An 8805-nucleotide genomic window follows, 5' to 3' on the forward strand; every position below is an offset into this window, starting at 1 on the left:
ACAGCGTCTTTATTCCTTGGGAGTAAGGCTTCATGATCCTCTGGAGCTGCTGGTTAAATAAAGAGGTGCTTGTAATGTTATTGTTGTTGATCCTTCTTTGTGAATTCATTTATCAGATCCTTTCTCAGACGTCCGGGGGCAGGGGTCATTTGGGCATGGCCACCATAGTAGGAGCCTCTGACCACCCAAAAAAACAGCATGAAGGCAGAGTGTGCTTGAAGGGGATGGTGAAGGAGCTGAAGGCACAGCAAGAACTGGGAAAAAAAGTGGAAAACGACATGAGTGTGTCATCAAAAACATTTTCAAACAATTCTCAGCTTGGTCCAAGGCAACCATGCTTGGTCCAAAAGGCTGGCATCTGTGCACCACCTTCTACCTCCCAAGGAAAGCCTTCCAAGGGAGCAATGCACTGGGATTCAAGAACCTGGCTGGGTTACCCGCTGCCCAGAGGCCTTGGACATGTTTCCGTACCATCCAGTGGAGCTCGGCGCCCTCCACAACCAAACAAGGAGGCAGGTGTGCGTCCATTAGGACTGTCTCACCTGGCGCAGTGTGAGGACAGGACCAAGTTACTGGGCAGGCTGTGCAGCCCTCAGACTTGGGTGTGAGACCTGGCTCTGCCTTTTCTGAGCTATGTGATCTCAGGTAAGTTACCTAAACTTCTTGGGTCTCAGTCCCAGCATCTGAGAAAAGTAATCCTTGCTTTGCAGGATTAAGATAATTAAATGTGAGATACCTCGCACAGTAATGGGATAGGTGCTAGAAATGGTCATTTTATTAGTTAAAGCCCAAGTGGGATATAGCAGGCTTCCACCATAAAAGGAAGTATCCAAAAGCCGCAAGGTACTGTGGTTGCTGCTGGGCCTGGGTCTTCGTCCATCCATTCCGCAGATCTCTGGCACAGCTCTAGGTGTTTGAGATACATCAGTGAACTCTACAAACACCCCTGTCCCCTGCCCATGGGCTCCCTGGGCACCCTCATCCATGAATCAACCCCCAAACCTGAGCTCTAAACATGTCTCCCCAATACTTCCAAGGAGCCCCAGCCCCCCATACCCCACCCAACTGTCCCTCCCTGGGCTTCCCAACTCCTGGGGTGTTGACAGAGTGAGATGAATGGGGGCCACAGAGCTAAGTGCTTACACACAGGCCACGAAATGTCCATGTTCAGAGACAACCCGAGAGCTCAGTCCCTGGTAATTCTTAAGCCTGACTTCATATTGGAATCACTGGGAAGGTTTAAAAACCCATTTGCTCTCTGGGTCCCCTCCTGGAGGTGCTCCCTCAGCGCTCCTGGGCAGGGTCTTGGCGCTTGTAGTTTTCAAGGCCCTCAGGGATTCTAATATGACTCTAAGAAGACTGACAGCCAAGCCAGACAGCCCCACTGTGCAGACAGGAAGAGGAATTCGCGAAGGTCACATCATACCTAGGGGATGAGCAAGGCATTATTATTCCCCTTTTATGGACAAGGAGACTGAGGATCAGGAGAGGAAGGCTTGGGGGAGAGCTCCTCGCCGTGAACCCTCCCCAGCCGGGGCAGCATATTTTATCTGAGAAAATAGAGGCCTCAGGGCCTTAACTGAAAGGCGTGTACTGATGGTGGGTTTCCAGGCATCCCACGGGTCAAAGGAGTGAGAATTTGTGGGTAAGCCGAGGGAGACCCCCCTCCACCTACATAATGGGTTGATCCAAATGCAAACAGCCTGCTGGAAAGGCAGCAGCATTGCCTGCTTCACCCCAGCTGGGTGAGGAAGGGGAACCTCAAGCAGAGACGCCTGATGGTGAAGGGGGAGACCGGTGAAGACTGTGCTCACAGACCTCAGTGCCCGGTACCCAGGCTCCAGCTAGGACAGAGGGGAACAGGAGTTGCCCCCAGCAGGCTCCGTGGCACCAACCCAGGCTTTCCAGGCAGGTGGGCCTGGGAGCCACACAGCCTTGACAGCCTTTGTCATCCCCTGCAAGAAAGCCCGAGCTCCTGCCAGGCTCTGACATTGCCCCTCTTCCCCTGGCAGCACTATTTACAGGAAACCTTGGTTATGATGGGGCTGGGCCTTGGGGATGCATGCAACTGGGGCTGGGACCCGCTCCCCAAATGCCCCCATACGGGTCCTGGAGTGCCATCAGCTGGCTGAGGTCTCTGCCCCTCCGGGCCCATAGGGTCAGCCTGGGGCACCCCTGGAGTCATGGAGAATCACAGAGCTGGTGACCAGAAGTCACGGTGTCACCCTTATCCACACCCTTCCTCAGCTACCCTCTACCCAGAGGGCATCGGAAAGAGTGTGGGCTTAGCGGTGAGGCAGCTCTGGGTTGGAAGGCCTGCTCACTCACCAGCTGTTCCCTCATGAATAGGTTCAGTCATGCACTTTGGGCAGGAATATCACGGAGGAGAGGCTGAGTCCTTCCCACTGTGTCATCCTGGAGACACGTGATGTCAATTCACGTCACTGGGAACGTTAATATTGGTTAAGTTTGAGTTACAAGGGTGTCTCCTCTCTCCACTCTACGGTAGTTATTCGGTGATCTATGAGGAATGTGAACACATTTTTAACCCTGGGCTCCAGAGGCAAACAGAGCTGGGTTAAGTCTGGACTTCAGCACTTAACAGCTATGTGGCCTTGGCCAAATTATCTAATGTTTCTGAACTTGCAAAACAACGATTGCAATCCTACCTCTCGGGGTCGTTCGCAGAAGTAAATGAGACCACATATGTGAAGTGTTCAGCTAAGTACAGCTATTATTATTCCTACCACCCCATAATACTCTTCAAGCCCCAAAGGTCTGAAACTGGCTTGGGCAGGGGAAACTGACTGAATTGGTCTTGGGTCCAGGCAGTGGAGACTCACTGGGCACGTGCTGTGCCCAATGCTCAGGAGCTAGGCAGGGGACAGGGAATCGGGACACCCTCCCTTAGGGAAGGGGCTCCCAGCAAACAGCAGCAGAGGAACCAGGGTGTCAGTGGCATGGCTATGACCTGCCTTGGGCTCAGAGGAGGACAGGGGCAGGCACAAGTTGTCACTGAAGGGCAGCTGACCCCTGGGCCTGCAATTCTAGGGTAGTTGCTCCCACGTTAGAAATGTGGGTCACATGCATTTCTCGCAGCTCATCCCCCTCACCCCAGACTCCACCAGCCCCTGCACTCCATGCACCTGAGGGTTACCAGTATAAAACCCCACCTGTAGCCAGTTCCACAGGAAACCCCATCAGTCATCAGACCACGATGCTTGTGGCTTGAGTGAAGATGTATGTGGCCCTCACTAAATGCCCGCCACCTCACTAGTCCCCTCTCCCTCCTTTCCCTGAGAACCTCACTTCTCACACTCCACAGCCTTCCAGAAGTCTTGTTTCCCCAGAGCCCTCTACTTCCTAAGATGTGTGGTCATGGCTCCTGCATCACAAGGGTTAGTAAGAACAGCTAAGGCTTACAGAGGCAACCTTGTGTGTGCTGCTGTCCTGTGCACACTGCACACCTTCATCCATCCAATCCTCACAACAAACCTGGGAGGTAGCGGGGAAGTGAGGTACAGAGCAGCAGCACAGAAAGGGGCAGGCTGGCTCCAGGGTCTGCGCTCTTATCCCTAGGCCTCCCACCCCCCATCATGCTAGGCTTCCAGATTAAGCTTTGCTTGAGGAAAGGATTTCACAACCAGAAGTTGAGAAAACACTGCTTAGTAGGGTTCTGGAATTTCTAAATAAGCAGGCCTTAGTGGTGGCAGTGTGATTAGAAGTAGGAGAGGGGTGGCAGAGGCAGGAGATCTATCTTAAAACTGTATTTGCATAGCAAATAAATTGCATGTCTAAAAGGGGGGCTTGGAAGGGATGGATAGAAATTAAGGGGGGGATCACTTTCCAAGTCATTCTTTGGTAACACCACGGCTGCTGCTGGACATTGGTCCATTGGTCTGTCCTTGACATGCACCTCATAACTTATCTGACTTGGATGAGGCCCCCCAGCTCCAGCCTCCTCCTTTTATAGGTGAGACACAGGGCAAGAGAGGGAGAGAGACTTATCAGAGAACACACGGCCATTTGTGGCCCTTGGCCTTTCCAATAAGCCTATGGTTTGTTACCTCATCTATGGGTAACCACCATTACCACTCAACCACCATTACCAGGGATGGCAGCCAAGTGAAAGAGGGCTCAGTGCTCCTGACAAGTGTTATCAATACTGGGAAACACTGAGCTGAGGACTCTGTGGATACTACAGAGCAGGCCACCCACTAACCCCCAGAAAGACACTCGAGCTCTGGCCAGGGAATGTTCTGCAGCCCAAGGGGATGCTCCTGAGCTCTCCCAACCCTCCTGGGTGGATCCTGTGTGATTATTCCAGCCTGCCCAGCCCCTGATCAGCACCTGCAGCACAAGAACCCATGACCTGAGATTCAATTCTACCAACAATCACTGCCAAGGGATAGGGGTGGTTCCAGAAATAGAAATGGACTAGCCAGGTAGACCTCTGGCTGTGAGCCAAGCATGAACACTGGAGTCTAGCCAGCCTGGATTTGTGTCCCATCTTCTCTGTGTTACCTGTGTCACCTTGGGCAAGTCAGATAACCTCTGTTGCAGACAACAGAATCCACTTAATAGATTTAGCAGAAAGGGATTCATTAAGGATAAGAGCTCACAGAATTATCAGCAGTGGAACTAACACATTCTAGACTAGGTCTCCAAAGATTAGCCCAGAAAGCACCCTGCAGACCAGAGCTGCCAACAGAAACACTGCTTCTGCCTTGATCGGAAGCTGCAGAGCAGGAGTGAGGCCCTGGCCCCTGGCTCCAGCACTGCACCACCACCTGATGCCCTGCACTGGCAAAACGGTGTCCTGTGCCCCGCATTCCTCCCCACAGCACTCAGTGTTGACTCACGCTCTCAACAGTTCAGCTATTAGCAGAGCCTAAATCACACCTCGAATCCAAGCGGTAAAAGCGTGTTGGCTTTTACTCTGCAGGTGAACTCACTGCCCTTCCCCCTTCATGGGACCCGACTCCCAGGGGTATAAATCTCCCTGGCAACACAGGATACGACTCCCGGGGATGAATCTGGACCCGGCATCGTGGGATTGAGAAGGCCTTCTTGACCAAAAGGGGGAAGATAAGTGTAACAAAATAAAGTTTCAGGGGCAGAGAGATCTCAAATAGAGTCAAGAGGTCACTCTGGAGGTTGTTCTTACGTGTTACATAGATATCACTTTATAGTTTTTAGTATGTTAGAATAGCTAGAAGGAAATACCTGAAACTGTTGAGCTGCAACCCTGTATACTTGATTCTTGAAGATGATCATGTAACTATATAGCTTATATGGTGTGACTGTGAAAACCTGTGGCTCACACTCCCTTTATCCAGTGTATGGACAGATGAGTAGAAAAATGGGGACAAAAAATTAAATGAATAATGGAGGGGGGTTGGAGGGCGTGGGATGTTTTGGGTGTTCTTTTTTACTTTTATTTTCATTCTTATTTTTATTTTTTCGGAGTAATGAAAATTTTCAAAAATTGATTGTGGTGAAGAACACACAACTATATGATGGTACTATGAACAACTGATTGTATGCTTTGGATGATTGTATGGTATGTGAATACAGTGCAATAAAATTGAAATTTTTAAAAAAGAGTGTTGGTTTTTAGCTGTCTGGCTTCTAAGCATAATAGAAGGAGGTGGAATGTGTTTTGAACTAGCCAGTCCACCCAATTAAGAGCTATAAAAATGTTCCAACCCTTTGACCTGGTAATTGCCTTCTAGGAAACCATCAGAAGGAAATACTTAGAGATATAAGCTAGCATTTATATAGAAAGTGGAAGGAAGGAAAGAAAGAAGAAAGAAAAGAGAGCAAAGAGGGAGGGACAGAGAAAAACAAAATCCTTGAACAGGGAATTGGTTAAATAAATTTTGGAAAATTCACATGAAAGAATTTTTTGGCCAATAAAACTGAGGTTTTGAATAATTTTAGAATTTACGGTAATACTCCACCTTTATTAAGTGGAAGAGATAAAAAACAAAACATAAGTAGAGTACAATTTTGAAAGTACCCCAAAAATGTTTATCTTAAAGTAACAAGAATCATATGATTTATTATTTTCTTGTTTACACTTTTCTATACCTTCTAAGTGTTCTACCAAAATTATGTATTACATTTATAATCAGTTATGATAGAAATTGAAGGATGATATAAAGAAAATGGAGATATAGTCATCTCCCATACGTACATACACGCGCGCACACACACACACACACACGCCTTTGCCTTGTTGACTCCAGATGCTGGCATGTGGGGGTGGCCTGGGTGGGAATGGGTCATAGCACACATAGCACAGGAGATGGACCCAGTCGGAGCTGAGATTTGTCTTCTCAGCCATGCAGAGGGGAATAACCTTGGATAAGGGATAAGGGAGGACGAGGTCTAATTAGGGAGGGTAGCAGAGGCTGTCTCTGACCTGTCTGGCATTAAATTGAATGTCAATAAATATTTGTTCCACACCTTCACAGAGAAATGGGTAAAAGTTTGAAAACAGCCAGTTCATAGAAAAAGAAATACAAATGACTTCAAAACTGACTAAATGATACTCGACCTCAACCATAATCAAAGAAATGCAAAATAAAACACGAATAATTTTTCACTCACCAGATTGGCAAAGATCAAAACATTTCATGAAAATATAAGGTGACTAGAGTTGTGGGAAGCAAGCTCTGTTCCAGTGCCGGGCGATAAGTAATATCTATTAAAACCAAAAATGCACATGCCCTTTGATCCAGCCACTCAACTTCTAGGAATTTGTTCTACAGATATCGTTGTGCATTGCTGATATGCAAACAGGGGCATGTACAAGGGTGTTTATTGCAGTGTTGTTTATCTTAGCTAAAGATCAGAAGCCACCTACAGGTCTTCAGTAGGGGTTTGATTAAATTAATCATGGTGTACTCATATGCTAGAACACACACTCAAAAGGAATAATCTCAAAGATATATTTTAAGCAACACAAGCAAGATGAAGAATAAAGTATATAATGTGCTAATATGGAAACAAAACTCAGACATATATCATTTGATATGCATAGCCCATCTGTGGTGCCCCTGGGGAGAGAGAACTTGGGAAGTTTGAGGGTCTGGGGTAGACAGAAGACTCACTATTAGTAGTTCAAACTTTTGTGCCATTGGGTTATTTAATCATATTCATATGTTATGTTTTCAGGTTCAACAAGTAATTAAAAATAAATCAATATGTGTCAAATTAATAATCAGAGTAGAAAGCCACAAAAAGGCATTTGGACAGGATGTGATGAGCAATAGAGAGTTCTTGAGCAGAGCACAGCACAAGGGTTGAAGAAGTAGGGCCCAGAAGAATGGCAGAAGAGAATCAAGGATGAGGTAGACCAGCTGCTCCAGGAGACGCCATCACAGTCTCCAGACAGGCTGCACTGAGGTTGGTCTGGGGGGGAGGATGGGAGGAGGCCTTACTCCCTGAATAGCTTCTTCTTTCACCCACTGGATTTGAGCAATTCTGTTTGTTCCCATCCCTCTACCATGTCCCACAGGTTTCCCAGGTTATTTGTGGAATAAATCACAGCCTTTTAGCAGTGTGTATGTGTGTGTGTATACACATGAATAAATATATATATACTATAAACATACTATATATTGTATATATATTTTTTAGCCAATACATACTGTATATATATATATATATAGTAACCATAATATTAATTACCACTCTAATTTTCATCTGCTGAGTTAGACAGATTCCCTTGTCTTGCCCCTCACTTACAGTCCCTGTGTAATCTTGAGCAGCAGTGCTTGCTTTTCTCCCTCACACAGCCTTTCCACACCTTGCACCTGACTGTACATCTGCCTCTCCAGCACCCCTAGTTGCTGCAGGGAGGCCACCAGCCTAGTCTAAATGGCACCCCCGCCACAGAACCTAATGTCAGTGTGGGTCAGGGCCATGGAACTGCCCGCCCCAGGCAGAGAGCCCTCTCACTGTCATTGTCCCAGACAATCCCAGTGCTGTGGCAATCACAAGTGTCCTGATTTTTAAGATGAAAAACTGGGGTTCAGAGAAGGAGTGTGGATTTCCCAGAGTCTCAGGGCAGAATCAGAGTTGAAGCCCATTCCTTTGGGGTGACATAAAAGCAACCAGTGCAATGTTCTAGCTCCCCAAGTCCCAAGAGAGTTAGGAAATTCTCTCCCAGTAGGACCTTGAAGATGGAGAGGCTCTCTGTCCCCCTTCTTTGATTCTCTTCTTCTTCCTTTCAGCATCATCTCCTTGGGTGCCCAGTGCCCCTGAGACCCCCGCATAGTGCCCTGAAAGAAGCAAAGCCTGACACAGGGAACCAGATGGATGTGGTTTATTGGGAGGAATGCTCTTCAGAAAAAAACTCCTGTAGAGGAGATAGGGAAGCAGAATAGAGACTAGGAATTTGCTGAACAAGGACATGGTCTGTAAAGTCTAGTCCTGGCCTGATCCAAGGGGGCATTCTAGAGCACAAATCCTACCTCGACTTGTCCTGCCATGAGGGGGCTGGGCACGTGTACCCCTTGGTCAGTCGGCACTGACTATAGGCTGCCTGGGGGCCGGAGTGGGGTGGGGAGAAGGTCATAACCTCCACAGGTGTAAACACTTAGCCCCAGTACTCAAGGGGAAGTGGGGGGCAGTAGGGTTTGAGGGGGAAGAAAGAAACCGATCCTGCTTCACTACACCTTAACAGATTTGATCATAGTGATCCACTTATCCCCAAACCCTGAGAACTATTGGAACTGTTGATATTTTGGACTAAATAATATGGGGGGCTGCCCTGTGCATTAAGGGATAAGGATA

General features: G+C 47.8%; 1 long non-coding RNA gene across 1 annotated transcript; it reads right to left on the reverse strand.

The window, feature by feature from the left end:
* Nucleotides 1–861: 861 nt before the first annotated feature.
* LOC119530993 lies at nt 862–6688 on the reverse strand. Its single transcript, XR_005216161.1, has 3 exons — nt 6616–6688; nt 2329–2444; nt 862–906 (listed from the first exon to the last, which is right to left on the reverse strand). It is a non-coding gene; the product is annotated as an uncharacterized LOC119530993 (long non-coding RNA).
* Between the last annotated feature and the right edge of the window lie 2117 nt (nt 6689–8805).

This window comes from Choloepus didactylus, chromosome 4, assembly GCF_015220235.1.
Source record: "Choloepus didactylus isolate mChoDid1 chromosome 4, mChoDid1.pri, whole genome shotgun sequence".
Taxonomy (NCBI): Eukaryota; Metazoa; Chordata; class Mammalia; order Pilosa; family Megalonychidae; genus Choloepus; species Choloepus didactylus.